Source organism: Crocuta crocuta, unplaced genomic scaffold, assembly GCF_008692635.1.
Source record: "Crocuta crocuta isolate KB4526 unplaced genomic scaffold, BGI_CrCroc_1.0 scaffold17, whole genome shotgun sequence".
NCBI lineage: Eukaryota > Metazoa > Chordata > Mammalia > Carnivora > Hyaenidae > Crocuta > Crocuta crocuta.
The window spans coordinates 2,919,245-2,936,315 of NW_027532041.1; positions in this window are offsets into that span (position 1 = coordinate 2,919,245).

A 17,071-nucleotide genomic window follows, 5' to 3' on the forward strand; every position below is an offset into this window, starting at 1 on the left:
AAGAAGCTGCACTCACTAATGGATAGTCGGCAAATCCTTGTCACTTGTTTTGTTTGCACAAAAAGCAGAACTAGAGCCTGTCCAGCATGTGTGATATTTAAAGTCTTCATTCAGAATTATCTTGCCCTGTAATGCACACAACACTAACTCCACCTACCAAATGCTTATTGGCCTGGGATTATTTAAATAATCACACTCTGTTTCCCCCTCAACAATACCCTCCATGGCTCAGATTTTCACAAGATTTGTACAGCTACTGTTCTCATCAGAGTGAAAACATTAAATCAGGGACTGTCAAAAAGCCTCACTAAAACAGCCCCCCAAATTCCATTTCTGAATGAAAAAGCTGATTTGCTGAAGTTGTTTTGCCCCTCTCTTCTCCAGAAGATCCCAAACAGCATCAATATAAAAAATGTCAGCTAACAAGAAAACATTGGATTTGGTTCATTCCCCTGAGGAATTTAAAGGCTAATCTTTATTCCAATAAACATTACCCTCATTCTTCTGTTTAAGCTCATTGTTCAAGGGCTGGCCACAGCAGCCACTCTGTTAGATGCAAAGTCACTTCTGAAAGCCAAAACTCCACAGAACAGAAATGGAGGTAACAATTGGGAAGAATGAAAGCTGCTGTGTAAAGTGCAGAGTCCAAAGTCAAGCATTGCGTTATGTGTATGAGTGTGTGTGCAGGTAGGTATGTAAGACAGTGTATGTCTGTAAGTGTGTGTGTGTGTGTGTGTGTGTGTGTGCTTTGTTCACAAAGGCATACAAATGAAATGTATGGACAGGGGAATTCAAAAAAGTGTCTCAAGTACCAAAGCAGATTGTTGTAACCTGAAATTTCCTTTAGAAATACCCTGGAATGCAGGTTCGATATTTTAAAAGGCACGTGGAAGTGAAAAGAATATGGTGGTGCTTGAAGTGTACAGATGTTGTGAAAAGTCTGTACCAGCAATAACTGCCACCAGGGCCAATCGGACCTCATAAAAATTTGACAAAGCAAAACTGGAGCTAGTCAGCAAGAGTGACAGTTAAGGAATGATTCATATGAAGACTTCAGTGAATAAGGGAGAATAGTTTTCCTCTAAGGTGTGAGGACTTCCACCTTTATAAAATCATCCACATACATCATATATTCTGACTGCATATCTAAAGGACTGAAAAAAAGCAGATGATGACCTAGGGAAAAATAAACCCCACACCAGCCTTCAGGAGAAGTGGGTCAAGCCTAATAGAAAGGATTTAAACTCCTAGTTTATAGGTACTATCTTGGAAAGATATTATACTAACACCCTAAAAATATATCATGAACAGAAGCAAAGTTAGGGAATTTCAGAGTTGGAATAAATCTCAGTAACCTTGTCCAGCTTCTCAGTTCAAAGACAGAGAAAGAGTCCTAGAGAACTTCAGTCACTTGTCCCAATCACATTTGTAGTTGACATTAGAGCTAAAGATAAAACCCAAGTTGACACTCTTTCATTGTATGAAACTAAGAAGTCAAAACAGTGGTTTTGTCCAGCCAGGCTCTAGTACATCTTCTTTATACATTTGAGTAAGTCTTAATATCATGGGAGGAAATATGGTTACTGGTACCTATTATTTACCCCATTATGAAAACAAAGCTAGGACTTTCCTCCAACGATAATGTGATTTAAAGCTAAAACATGAGGATATATGATCCTGCCAATATTCAGAGTGTCTTATTTGAAAAAAAAAGCACTTTGAAGTTACCAAGGTTTTTCTCATATTCATTTTTTAAAGCTGCCAAAATACAGTAAGCATTTCAGGGAATTTTTTTCCTCCTAAATTATGGCAAATTTCGTAACTTAGATTTAGCTGTAGGTAAACTGGGGTTCAAGATAAGGAAATGTTGACATACACTTACCTAAAGCAGCATAATGATGCAATTATAATTACTTTTCAATTCTTATTGGCAATTTATGTGACATTATGTGACATTTCACATTACTCTTTTCATTTTGCCTGTTATGACAAGCCAATGCCCCAGTTAAAGAAATTTTGAGAATCATCCTAAGAAATAAACTTCTCAAAAATAAAGTCTGTTAACTCTACCTGCTCTAGATAACATTTAGGAAGGAATACTAACAGCAGTTAATTTAGATACAAAACTTAAAAGATAATGAGACTATTTTAAAGTCTGAATTAGTTACCTTTGAGGAAAGGAAATGTATATCTACAGTTAAATGCATGAAAGTTTGTTTCTAGAGTCAAAATATCAGAGAAAAACTCAACGTCGTGTTAAATATTGAAGCCAAGATGAATCTAGAAAGTAGGAAACAGGAGATGTCATCTAAGAAAAAGGACACAAAAGCATAGTAAAAGCAGGTAACACCCTGCTATATTTTAGCAAAGAATATATTGTTCTGAGGGAGACAGCCAAGAAAACTGGAGGAAAAAAGAAAAAAAAAATGGAGAAAGCAAACAGTTTATGTGTCTTTCCAAGAGGCTAGGAAGGAGCCAAAGTCAAAACCTTCCTATCTGCATGCCATGCTTAGCTAACCCTTGGCACTCCAAAAAGAGAGATGAGTAATTCTGAGTCAATTTATTAGTGTGCAGATAGTTGCCCTTGGGAATTACTTGAGAATGCCAATTAGAGCTATGGCTCAGTTTGAAATAATGAAATTCCTAGTATCCACATCCTGTTAAAGTGATATGAATCAAGAATCTATCATAATAAAGTATCATTAAAGGATCTGAATAGAATTATATGGTCAAAAATAATAATGTATTATTTATAAACATTATGGACAAATTAACAACACTTTGACTTTTCATTAACTTGAAAAGGAAAGCAAATTAATTACAACCAGACAAAATTATAAACTTGTAGTACAAGTATTATAACATTGTTAAAATGTATTTTAAAGGTTACACTTTGTAATCAAATTTTTTAAATGAAAATAACTACATTCTTTTCACATTCAAAACTTTTCAGACTTTAAAAGTTTGCCTGGAGGGGCACCTGGGTGGCTTAGTCGGTTGAGCATCTGACTTTCGCTTAGGTCGTGATCTCGCGGTTCGTGGGTTCGGGCCCCGCGTCGGGCTCTGTGCTGACAGCCGGCTCAGAGCCTGGAGCCTGTTTCGGTCTGTGACTCCCTCTCTCTCTGACCCTCCCCTGCTCACGCTTTCTCTCTCTCTCTCCTAGAAATAAATAAAAACCTTAAAAAAATTTTAAAAGTTTGCCTGGAATAAATTTTCTCTGAACTGAGTGACTAATTTTTAACTAACTGCTATTATAAAACTATTTTAAAGGCATAAAACCAGATTCTATACAATAACATCGTGTATAACAGTGTTGAAAACAAAAAATATATATATGGCTCAACATTTACCATGAACACAAAGCTGGATATTTGAGAAGACAGAATTTACTTGGAAGTTTGTTTTTGAAGAGGAATAGGTTTAAGACCATTTTTCAACAGAATGCCCCACTCACCACAGATGGTAACTTCTCTCAATTTTTCGATTTCAGAAATATCTCTATTTAAAGAAATAGAACTAGAGTTATTCTAACATGACTGAGGAAAATATACCATTCAGTTGAATGGAAACAGTTGTCTAGCCATCTAGAAGAGGAGCAGTTAACTGACCATTCTTTAAGAATTAAGGGATGGTAAAAAAAGGTGTCTACATTGCATACCTATGGGTGTTGGACTTTTTTGTAAGCATTTCAATAAATTATTTCAATGTTTCCTCATTATAAACATATCAGACAAGTAGTATTGACATCTCTATTGGACTTCCTGGTGGCATTAACCTCTGAGACCCTTGAGGGCTGAGCTAAGCCTTGTTCATTTCTAGAATATGGAACAGTCTGGCACAGACTTGATATTCACTAAATATTTCTAGACTAAATCCACATTATATTGTTCATTTTCAGATGATATCATCAAGATACAAAATTTTATACTTTTTAAGGAGTTGACCCTACGCCATGCTTTTTATAGCAGAGGAACCTAATGAGACAGGAGAGGGAATGCACGCGCCCAGGGTGGTCTCGTCATGTCACTAAAAGTGTATTTTCACAACTACTACATTTCCTGGAGTCTGAAGAAATCTAGCATGTTAACTTTATAAGATGATATGAATGCTTCACGTTTACCCATAGGACACTGTTTAATTCCTCAACATTACTGAAATAGTGCTCCAGAAAGATCGGCTTTAACCTGTACTACCTCCAATGTCACCTAAATCCTAGAGAAGGAAGCTTATACCCTCATTCCTTGAGCATGGTATCACATGGTTCGTAGAGATGGTCCCATTCAAGAAAGAAAAGCACTCCAATGACTCTTCATTACACTCAGTGAAAGCGAAGGTCCACACAATGGCCTAGAAGGCCCTAAATGTTCCCCATTCTCATCTCAGTACCTCTCTGATTCCATGTTCTTCTGCATTCCCCCTGGCTCTCTGTACTCCAGCTTCACCGGCCTCATTTCCTTTCACTGAACATGTTGTGGAAGTTTCTTCTTCCCCAGGATGTCTGCATGATTTGTTACCTTACCTCCTTCCAGGGTTTGCCCAAATAAGACTTTCTTGATGAAGTAAGTCTTCCCTAGCCACCCTATTTAAAACCGCCGTCTCTCCCATTCTGTATCAGTTTCCTTCATATATCTGTCAGCATATAATACAGTATATATTTCCTGTTTACTTGCTTGCAATTATTGACTCACCCTAGAATTTATGTTTCATGAGAGCAAGAGCTTTGTTTTGTTCACTGGTGTAACCCTGGAATACTACTGGCCACATAGTAGGTACTTAAACAAATATATGTTGGATGAATAAATGAATGACCTCCTCAGTGCATAATAAGACAAGGGAGGAGAGTAACAGGCAAAAATGGGATAAATGACCTCTCTCAGAGGAGAGCCAGAGCCATAGCGGTATAAAGCCATAACCCTTCCACAATGTTGTGTATTTTTTTATGTTTTTATGTCATTTTCACACCTTGAACGTGTTAAACGTCTCTACTTTCTTTGCCAAGAATACTGTCTCGTCCATTAAGGGTAAATTCAGATGAAAACTCTTCATTGAAATCCTTCTCAGCTTCCACAGGCAGAGTCCACCATTCCATCCCCTCTGCCAGCCACCAGCACTGGATTCATCTTCAGAATATTTCAGAGGTTATCGTGGTACATATTAGTGTTTGTCTCCTGGAGTAACCTATGAGCACTCCAAGGACATAAACTATTTTGCTCATCTCTTTATCTCCACAGTCTGACATTGCTCTGATTGATTAATATTGGTTGATTAGAACTATGAACAGAAAGTGAATGTAGTGCCCCAAATCAAGCCCTCTTGTCATGTTCAGAATATTCTTACTGTCTTGACAGCTAGTCCAGCCAATGTCCTAATGTCTTGTACTTGAGCTTATGAATGTTTCCAAAATGAGTTTTTAAATCATAGCAGTTTGGCTATGTTTTCCGTTTTAACTAGCATTTCTTCATTCTTTACAAAAATTATTACTATTATCATTATTCGCTATTAGTATCATTCACGTTCTTGCCACAGTGCAGAAGCAGAATACCGATGTGTCACACCCTCTGTTTGTTAGGTGGTGTACAGGCAGGACAGACTTGCGAGGCCCTCTCCTCATGGTGCTTTCCGGTTTGGGCAGAGTAATTAGGTGCTTCTTTCACAAAGCACATCCTGTGAAGGCAGACTGCATAGACAAAAATACGAAGGAAGCTCCTCTCTTTGTTTCCTAGGTCATTGTTAACATCAAGATATATTAGCAAAGATGAGTCAGATACCTAAGTACAAGAAGAGAAACTGTTCCCATGGTAGGTGTTTTAAAATCTGCATTAAAAGAAGGTATTCCAGTCCCCAAGGATAATACTAACCTGTCAGCAAATTACCTAAAAGGGTGACTTCAAATGAATAGGGTATTAGGGACATATATGTTAAAAACAAAGGCACATTTAGAAAAACCTCTTTCTCTAAATGAGCTTGTATCTTTTTATTGTTTCTACTCTGTCAGAAGTCTTCTGTAAAATATGTTTAAAAAATGGTATGGTATTAATCTACAGTTAAAATTTTTTTAATGTAAATAATTATCTGTGTAAGACCAATTAACTATGATACTACAGAGATCATAGAAAGAGTATAGCACACATGAAAACTAAGTCAAATTCACTCCATTGCTCTTAAAAAGAGACTAATATTCAGGGATCCATTTCATACTTAAATATATATTTGCATGTATTTAATAGAAACAATATTTTTCCTAAATTAGTAATGTAACAGGATGAGTCTAAAAGGGCACTGAATAAAAATGAGTATGGAAAATTCTCTCAAAATAGTGAATTAGATCATGATGATGGGCTCGCTTAATTTCAAGTTTGTTTATTCACAACATATTCTGTTAATTTATAATCTATTCATATTTGAAATTTTAAAAATTCAATAATATTAGTAATGACAGCTTTTTGGTTTATAATGAGGAAAAAGGAATTTTATGTATCAAGACTGCATGTGATGTTCTATTATTAAGAAGTTACTCAAATTTAATTTCCTATAAATATTTCATACCATTGAAGCAGTGCAATATTAGCATATGTAAAATACAAGAGTGGGGACATTTTATATGCATGCATGCCAAACTCTGGAGCAAAGATTTTTAAATAGAATGTATATTTTTATAAAGCTCCCTTGGTTACTTTTTGTCTCTCTTGTTTTCTTTTTAAATTTATCATGCATAAGATTGACCTTTTTGGAGACTGTCCTGTATGAAATGTAACGTTATGTCTGGCTTCATGTAACTCTACCAATATCAGGATAGAGAGCAGTTATGTCAACCCAAAAACTCTCATGAGCTGTGCTTTTATAGACATATCTTCTTTCCACTCCTGACTCCTGGTGATCCCTTATCTATTCTCCATCACTGTGATTTTGTGTTTTCAGTAATGTTATAGATATGGGATCACACAATACTTTACCTTTTGAGACCAGCTTCTTTCATTCAGTGCAATGTCTTTGACATTTAGACAATGTTACATTTATTAATAGTTCATTCCATTTTATTTACTGCCAGGTAGTTTTCTGCTGTGTGGATGTACCACAGTTTCTTTTTTATCCATTCACCACTGAAGGAACATTTGGGTCACTGCTAGTTTGGGACCATTATGAATAGAAATGTGATAAACACCATGCACAGGTTTTTCCAAAAATATATACTGTCATTCCTCCAAGGTAAGTACCAAGGAGTGGCATTGCTGGGTCATATGCCAAGTGTATGTTCATTCATCTTTTTAACAAAAGGTCAAATCGTTTCCTGAAATGGTCGAATCATTTTGCATTTCTATTAGCACCATGTGAGAGTTCCCAGTTGCTCCACAGACGTGTCATCACTTTGTCTTTCGAGTATTTCAGTCATTCAAATAAATGTGTAGTGTGTTTCTCCTACTGCTTGTGGTTTACAGTTCCCTATTGGCTAATGTTGATCATGTTTCCATGTGCTTATTTGTCATTAGTACAGCCTCTTAGGTAAAGTGTCTGTTCAGGATTCTCACCCATTTTTAATTTAGATTGTTTCTTTTCTAACAATTGAGACTTCTTCCCCAATCTTCCCACTAATTTTTACTTTTCAGAGTTCTCAAATAGTTGATCCATGCATTCTGTCCAGGACTTAAAGCTTTATTTAGAGGTAGAAACAGGATGGAGCATGATTATTCCCATCTTACCTAAAAACAGAACCTTTAGTAGAATAATATCAGTTACAAAATCTGAAAGTTTCAAATTGGTTTTACAGTTTATAACACTTTAACATTATCACCACTCTTCCTGAAGCCTTTAATGTTTCCATTCTTGACTTGGCCATTCCTTTATATCTGTGGTACTTACATACTGACCATCAGAGTAACTTCCTGAAACTCACTCTTGCTGTAATTAGTCCTCAGTGCCACTACTGAGGGCAGGGGTGCTATCACTGAGGAACAGCAGAAGATTTGATGCATTTTGTGGTGAGTTAAAAAGAAGCCACAAAGAAATGGATTCTAGGTGACTTCCAATCTCTCTTATCCTGACCATTTCCCCGAATAATAGTTTCCTTTTTCCATTGTGGCATCATGAATACTTCTAAAAGAAATCTGATCTTTTCACTCCTTCTTCCTTACTTCTTTCTATACTAATTCACACATGCCTCAAAGATATATACTTACTGGGGTGTCTGGGAGACTCAGTTGGTTAAGCGTCTGACTTGGTTTTGGCTCAGGTCATGATCTCACGATCTGTGAGTTTGAGCCTCACACTAGGCTCTGTGCTGTCAGCTGAGATCCTCTCTCTTCCTCTCTCTGTCCCTCCCCTGTTCACTCTCTCTTTCTCTCAAAATAAATAAATAACCCTAAAAAAATGTTTTAAAGATATAATTATTGACTAGGTACTGTGTGCCAAGAATATGATTTCCTATTACCTTTGGTAAGCCTGTATTATTGCTTGAAGTTTTGATATTTGTTATTCAACATAAAATCATAATTCTAAAAAGCTTTATGTAATTTTTATTTCATCAGTGACTTGATCAATTTTTCAATTCCTGTCAATTAACTTTTGTTTATTTCATACTTAGCAAATCTTTATTCTGTACATACATAATAAATCTTCATTGGCATGATGATGTATTATCTAAAAAAGTTTCAGCATCAGGCTTATAACTGCTTTCTTATATGTACATGCCTTACAAAATGCCTTACTCTATGCTCTTAGAGTAAAATATATTCTTTTCTTTATTGAGTGGTTAACATTTTTTTCAAAAATCAGGATATCATGTATAACACTTTCTGAAAAGTAAGACATTGTGCTTAAATGAACTCCATGGGTGTTTCTTTAATTAAAGTGTATTTATTTGACACTAAGTTTTGTGTGAAGTCAAAACTAAAATATTCATAAATATTCAATTCTTTATGTGTTACCACTTTATCCAAAACCCTTGCACACAATATGCAAAATGTTTTGTGCATAATAAGTGAATATTTAAAAACCCAGGAATATGAATCAACAGTATACACTTAATAACTGGTATTAGTTCAGTGTCAACTATGAATCAGGTACTGTGCTAATCTAAGGAAAATTGCAATGAGTTAGCGAGATCCCCATCCATCCTCATGGTACTTACATGCTACCTATAGTCTAATGGCACAACTATTACAGGTCAATTCTAATCATAATTCTGAACTTATCTGCCTCCCTATTTGCCTACTCTCCTTTGAAAAGAGGTCAAAAACAGGTTCTCTTCTATTTTCTTCAGTATTTGGGTTCTTCTCCATTTCATCCAGGTTGTCCTACAAGGTAAATATGGAGGCATTCTTTGTCCAGAGTTTCTGGAGGTTGTTTTCTTTTTCCCTTAGTATATCCTGTTAGTCCCTATCCCTTGCCCATAGCTCAACTTATGATTTTTTTTTAAATACCAAAGGAATGTAGATGCCCATCCAGTGACACATACCAACCAATGCAAACAAACAACAAACAGAACCTCTTGCTTCATCTCCTTGAATTCTAACTGGGACATAGGTGATTTCTATCCTGTTGTTTTTTTTTTTTTAATTTTTTTAATGTTTATTTTTTGAGAGAGAGAGATAGAGCACAAATGGGGGACGGGCAGAGAGAGAGGGAGATAGAATCCGAAGCAGATTCCAGGTTCTGAGCTGTCAGCACAGAGCCCAGTGTGAGGCTTGAACTCATGAGCTGTGAGATCATGACCTGAGCCAAAGTCAGATGCTTAACTGACTGAGCCACCTAGGCTCCACTGTCCAGTTTTTAAAGTAAATGGTAAGTGGTTTTTCTTCCTTTGGTTCACCAAAGTCTGACTCCCAATAATGTCCTTTCATTTGATCTAGTTCTGTGACTGGGATGACAATGAGTAAGTCACATGATAGAATTTCAAAGGTCTATACTCTAATACTCTTATTTTATACCTTAAATAACTACAGCTCTTTCAACTATCCTTTATCAAACACAGATTGGCTAGTTTTTTGTAACATTGAGGCTTAACCCCTGAGATGCATAATAGTAATGGGAGGGTGTACTGGTTTGCTGTAACTGCCATGACAAATACCACAGATCAGGGGGATTAAACAACAGATATTTATTATCTCACAATACTGGAGATCAGAAGTCCAAAAGCAAGCTGTCAGCAGGGCTGCCTCCTTCTGAGGGTTGTGAAAGAAGGATCTATTCTAGGCCATTCTTGATGGCCATCTTCTCCCTATATCTCCTCACATCATCTTCCCTCTATGCATGACTGTGTCCACATTTCCCCTTTTATAAGAACACCAAATGGACCCAATTAGGGTCCATTTTAATGACCTCATTTTAACTTGATTACTACTGTACAGATTCTATCTCCAAATAAGGTCACATTCTAAAGTAATGGGGGTTAAGACTTCAACATATTAGTATATAAGGGACACAATTCAACCAAAACATTCTACCTTCTGACTGCTCAAAATTCATGTCCTTTTCACATGCAAATTACATTCACCCCATTTTAATGTCTCCAAAATTCTTATCATTCAAATATCTACTCTGAGTCCAAACCTCATTTAAGTCATCCAAATCAGTTACGGGTAAAATTGAGGGCAAGATTCATTGTGGGACAAAGTTCCTCTCCATCTGTGAAACTATGAAACCAGACAACAGAGATAAAACAAGTATAAGATAGACATTTCCATTCCAGAAGGGACAAATTGAAAGAAAGGAAGGGTCATGGGTCCCAAGTAAGTCTGAAATCTACTTCTAAGAATTTGAAACTTGAAAATGATCTTCTTTGGCTCAGTGCTTGGTCCTCTGGGCCCTCAGACCTGAGCAGTGTGGGTCCTGCCCTCCAGAACTGAGGAAGTGGTTCACCTTCTGAAACTGAAGAAGAGGCCCGCTTCTGGAACCAAGATGGAAATGCCTTCCTGGGCTTATGCCTTCTGGGCTTATAGTGTCAGTAGTAGCCACTGGCCTCTGAACTGCCTTCAGGGTTGATCTTCACTATTCTTGAAAGATTACACATGTTTGCAACTGGATAGATCTGTCTGTCAGCCTGTTTCCTACCTATGAAATCTCAGAAGTCTGATAGCCTTCCTTCATTTCAGTCATTCTCTCTGTCTCCTTTCAATTCAAACTGGCAGTGTTTCTGTTATTACAGATTTTTTCAAAAAGCTGGAAGTCTCCCATACAATTCACAGGGGTCTAAGCCATCAGACAAGCGAGTCCACCACAGTTCCTTCCTGGAAAACCACATCTCTATTCCTTACTTTTGCTAAGACGATTGATTGGATCCATGAGTTACATGGCTGGTTGTCCAGCTTACCCTTGATGTTCTCTCTAGAATACATTTTTTCTTTCTTGTTTTGTTTGCTTGTTTGTTTGTTTCAATATGAATAGGCTGAGAATTTTCTAAGGCTTCAAGTCCTGGTTTCTTTTTACACAACACTTCCTTCTTCAATTTTTCTTTCTCCTCTTGTATTTTACTGTAAGCAGAAAGGAGAAACCAAGCCATGCCTTCAACACTCTGTTTAGACATCTCCATGGCTAATAATCCAAGTCTGTCATTTACAATTTCTACTTGCTACTCACAAAAAACTAGAACATAATTCAGCCAAATTCTTTGTCCCTTTATAACAAGGATCAATCACCTTTCCTCCAGGATCCACTAATGTGTTCTTCAGTTCCACCTGGGACCTCAACAGAGGCACTTTTAACATTCATATTTCTACCAAGTCTCCTCCAGGCAATCTAGTCCCTACCTACAACTCTTCTAGTCCTCACCCACAAGTCAATTTCAAAGCCACTTCCACATGTTTAAGTATTTGTTACAACAGCACTCCACTTCCTGGTACCAAAATCTGTATTAATCTGATGAAATACCACAGACTGGGTGGTTAAACATAAATTTACTGTCTCAACAGGGGCCAGAAGTACAAAATCAAGGTGTTGGCAAACTTGGTTCCTTCTGAGCGTTGTTAGGAAAGGTATTTTGCAGGCATCTTTTGAGGGAGTAAAAGGCAGAAGGAGAAGGAAAGAGCAAGTTGTGGGGTAAGATATAATAACTGGTATTTATTGAAAATGTACTATGTACTGGATACCTTTGCACATAATATCATCACTTATGAACCTCATAATAGCCTTTTAAAGTATAATCTACCCTTTACAGATCAACAAACTGAATTACAAAAAGGTGAGATGAATTACCCAACATCATCCAGTTTGTAAGGATTTGAACCCAAAGTCACTGAACTCCAGAACTCCTGCTCTTATCTGTTATACTGCACTGCAAAAGGAAAATGAGAAGGAAATGTATGGATATGCCCTAAATATAAAGAAAATTCCATGAACTTTAATTATGTTATATCCTAAAACTAGAATTGCTTCTCTATAAATGCCATATTTCACAATACAAAATAATTTGACTATGCAGTAAAAACTATTAGTTTCACCCAGGCAGCAACTAACTTCACTAATGAGCTATTTTAAAAATAGTTTTGCCTGAATATGCTCTTATTAGTTTTAAGTCAATTTTGAAAGGAAAAATATTGGCTGAACAGGTCTTATCATATTCATTCATTTGCAACTCAAAACTAGAAATTTATTTGACTTTGACATGCTGTTAAAACCTAGGAATTTTTCTCATATACCTCCTTTTGTTTCTGATAAGTATTAAAGACAGAAATGTCCTCCTATGATTCTATTGCTACCTGTTTCAACTTCTGATAGACAGTCCTGAAACTTAACATTTTGGGACTCCCAGGTTAAAAACGTCATTCTCTTGGTTATCATGACTATGAACAGTGTTTTATGATGAAATCCATGCTGAGTTTCAAGTTCTGGGCTCAGATTTTAAGCTGTTTCATTTGTGCTACATTAGCTACAACCAATATTTTTATTTTATTTTGGCAAATTAGAAATTTTAGAAGTGAGAAACCAAATTCTTAATGATACCACTTTTGTTTAAACTCTTCAAATTTTTATCTTCTTTGGACTGCAGGACCACTTTAACAGATACTCTAAGATGCCACTTCACACCAACCCCCAAAGTAAAATGTAGGGACTCTTTAATTCCATTTTCCAATCTGTGCTAACACCACTTCTTGGTTCAGTTTTCTGTATTTCCAGACACATTTGGGGATTCAATTTGAGTTACAGTAGCCACTGAAATTCATGGACACTGCTTGCCATACACAGAATCCAAAGAAAATTTCACCTTCAATAAATATAAATTCAAAGTGGAGCATATTGAGAACATAAATGAGATTCAAATAAAAAGAAAAGGAACCTCCTTCCCCCTTTGTAGCAGGTGACTTATGCTCTAAAGTCACAGCCTATGGTTATGGCTGTAGATTCCACCGGATTATTTTTTACAGCTAAGGCAACGTGCCTCTTAAGGCAGAGATCCAGATTTCTGAATCGTGACGGCAACAGCTGAAGACTAAAGATAGACGGTCAAAATAGCATTTTCTGTACATTTTCAGTTGTTGAAAAACCAGTTACAGTACATTATGTATGAAGTATATTGTTTTAATCCTGTGATGGCTCCACTGGACCCATAAATCTGTCAAGATTTATGACAGAAAATATTACGTCTTGCCTTCATTATATATGCATCTTTAAAATGGTGATGGCTCCTTTTCTTAATATAATATTTTCGAATGTATTTTATATAGGTGCCTACAATCTTTATGAACAAAACGTTCCTGTTTCAAATAAATGTTGAATTTATACATGGCCCGTTATATGGCTAAGAAGAACACTCACCTTAGGAGGAGCTATCTGCTTTTACCTCTGCCTAAAAAGCCCCTGCTCTGGATCCTTCTATGGTACCCTCCATAGCTCCTCAGACATCTGTTCATACATCTTCTCCTCAGAGAGGTTTTTTTTTACTTAGCCTCCATAACACAGTACCCCCATCCCCCCTCTCCCTGGCTGCTTTGTTTTGACAGCATCCATTGCTCTCTGACATTGTTGGCTGTCTGTCTCTCCCACTAGAACGAAAGTCCCATGAGGACAGGAACCTTCAGTTTTATTCACCACGCTGACTCCACACCTAAAACAGTACCTTGTATGTAGTAGGCATTTAATAAATGTCTGCTTAATAAACAAAGGCCACTTAGTTAAATGGTAAGGACATTTATCAGTGCTCATCAATTTCCATCTGTCCCCTTGTCAGTAATCTCAACCAAGTCCTTAAGCAAATTCATTCTTACAGCCCTGGAAAGAGATGCTGGAAGACACATGTGAAACAACAGACCAAAGGTAAGGATGAGACTTGTCTTGAATTCTTCACTATTAATGGCCTTTGAGTCCCACCACTGCTGGGGCACAATTGAAAGTCTAACCTTCCATATTCAGAGAAATATCTCAATTATCTGTTGCTTAGCCCGAACACTTCTTGTAGACAGAAGGCATAGCAAAAGTGAACTTGCGACCTTCTCAATGGAGTTACTGCACCACAACCCAGCAGGATTTGCTTTCAGATAGCACAATGGTAACACTGTGTACAGAGGCACCATTCACAGAAGACACAGGAGCTCCGCCAAAGGCAGGAAGGCAATCTGCATAGAATACTACACGCTGAGAGGCTTTCTTTTCACTTCAAAATGAGAAGCAAGCAACTTGGGGGATGGTAACTCTCCAAGTAGCTTTACATGTCCCTTAGGGGGAAAGACCCAGGATGTGAATCACTTCTTTCCTGAAGCATGCTTCCAATAAGGAGTTTTATTTTAGTAAAGTAATAGAAATGTTCTTTGAACTTGATATTCAAGTTTTTCAGAGCTCAATAAATATTGGAGGAGGAGCAGGACGAAGAGGAATNGAGGAGAAAAGTAACAAAATGTTTCAAATACAACTGAGCTAGATGACCAAAATATTTACTAAAGGGATAATGGTTAATGGGACTTTGAAGAATACCTATTAAAAATCCAGATGTGAGGCACATGGGTGGCTCAGTCAGTTTGGCGTCCAACTCTTGATCTTGGTTCAGCTCATGATCATATGGTTTGTGAGATTGAGCTCCATGTCAGGCTCTACACTGACAGCACAGAACCTGCTTTGGATTCTCTCTCTCCCCTCTCTGTCTCTTTCTACCCCCCCCCCNCCAGATGTATATAAAGAAATGATATGCCAAGGTGAGAGACCCTTAAATCTGTATAAAATTCTAAATAATTCAGTATTCAAAACACTGAGCTTTTTTTCAAGGAGATTTTCTGGTAAGCATAGTAATTCTCCTTTCAATTCTAAGCTATCATTTATATCGTCCAGAAATGCTGCATTATAATTAAGAACTATTTTGCCATAGATAACATTAGATTTCCTAAATAGTACTCTTGGTGTTTTTTCATTAAGATTACTAAGCACAAAAATACAGCAATCCATAAAAAAAATCTGTAAATGAAAATACTTATGTGGAAACAAATTAAACTGCTGGTAAATTGAAGAGCGATCAAGTAGGAGAACAACCTTAGAGAATGAATTATTTATCAGAAGGCTGTGCCTTGAGATCTAACATAAGCCAGTTTCTTCATCAGCATAGCGCAATTCGTTCAAGCCCCTGTTTCTCAGTTCCTCACCTGTAAGATGTAAATGTTCATACCTAGTATTTTGCAAGGTAATTCATGTAAATTAACAAAGTACAATTTAAAATTTAAACAACATTGCATTTGCAATGCAATCTGGTAGGCACATACATTTGGATAGTATACTCCCTTGAAGGATCTAAAAAGTGTTATAGACATCATCATATTTATTTTTAAGTATTCCCTGGCAGAAGGGAAATNAACTAATTTGACAATAAACTATTTGTAAAAAAAAAAAAAAAAAATTAAATATATGTATATATGAAGCCTGAAAAAAAAATAAATAAAAACTTTAAAAAATGAAAAAAAAAAAGTAAAACTTCCTCCTCAAGGCCTAAGGCAAGATTTTCAAAGCAGAGAGCAAACATTGCAAGAATAACATGAAGTTAGTTTCTGATTATTAGTATATGTAACATTTCTTGGAAGAAAGACCAAGAACAATAATATATCACTGTCTCCATTTCCCTATAGTAACCAGAATAAGGCTAGATCTAATTGGTTGGTTGGCTTTTCTTTTTCCATTACAAAGTGCAAAAACATATACAAAGGGAATAAACATTTGTTGAGGCACTATTTGTACTAAATGCTTGAGATATTATCTCATAAAATGCTTAAAATAATTCCATGATGTAGGTTTTCATAAAGAGAAAATTTCATAGAGAAAAGTTTGAGTCACAGATAGCTTAAGAAATTTACTCCAAGTCAAAGCACTAACAGTGATGTCCCTGAGGCTTTTCTGTCGATTATTCTTTGTTCTTTTCATTATATTAGTCCTTTCCAAGTGTGTTGTTCCATAACTGGCACTACTAGCATCGCTTTGGGTTATTTCCCAAAGCGTATTCTGGATCTGTTTTTAAGGACTGCTACCTACTGAAACAGAAGCCCTTAGGGTAGGGCCCAGCAATGTGCTTTCATAAGTTTTCAATTGATTGTGATGCACACCAAAGTTTGTAAACTATTACATTCCACCATGTTTTAGAGTTGATCTCATGGAATTCTAGCATATAATGAAACCAAAAGTAAAAAGGGGCAGAATTATATAGTTAGTAGGTCAGATTTCCTAAATATAGATTTACTGAGTTAGTTAAATCTGCCTTCAGCTAAGATAGCATGGCATTCTCAGATTCATAAATACTTAGGTCAGAATGACAAACAGGTGCTATCTCAGGTATCAAGTCAAATCAATTTGGTTGTCACTGGTTGAAACACCAAGATGAGATAAGAAGGTTTATGAGGCTGGAATCAGTGAGAAAGAATGCCACAAGTTATTAGTAATATTTGCCATGGGTTGGGGAAAAGGGAATGGCAGTACTCTACCAGTGTAGAGTGATCAACTGTGAGCTCCTCCAATTATGTTAATGACTGAATACAGTACTTCCTGTAGAAGGAGCCAACTTAAAGGTAGAATTTTAGAGACTCAAGGCTCACTGGAAATAATAAAACTTAATACAGAATTGAATCAATTCATGATAATTACAAGCACGGTCTCATTTTTTATTTTTTAATCT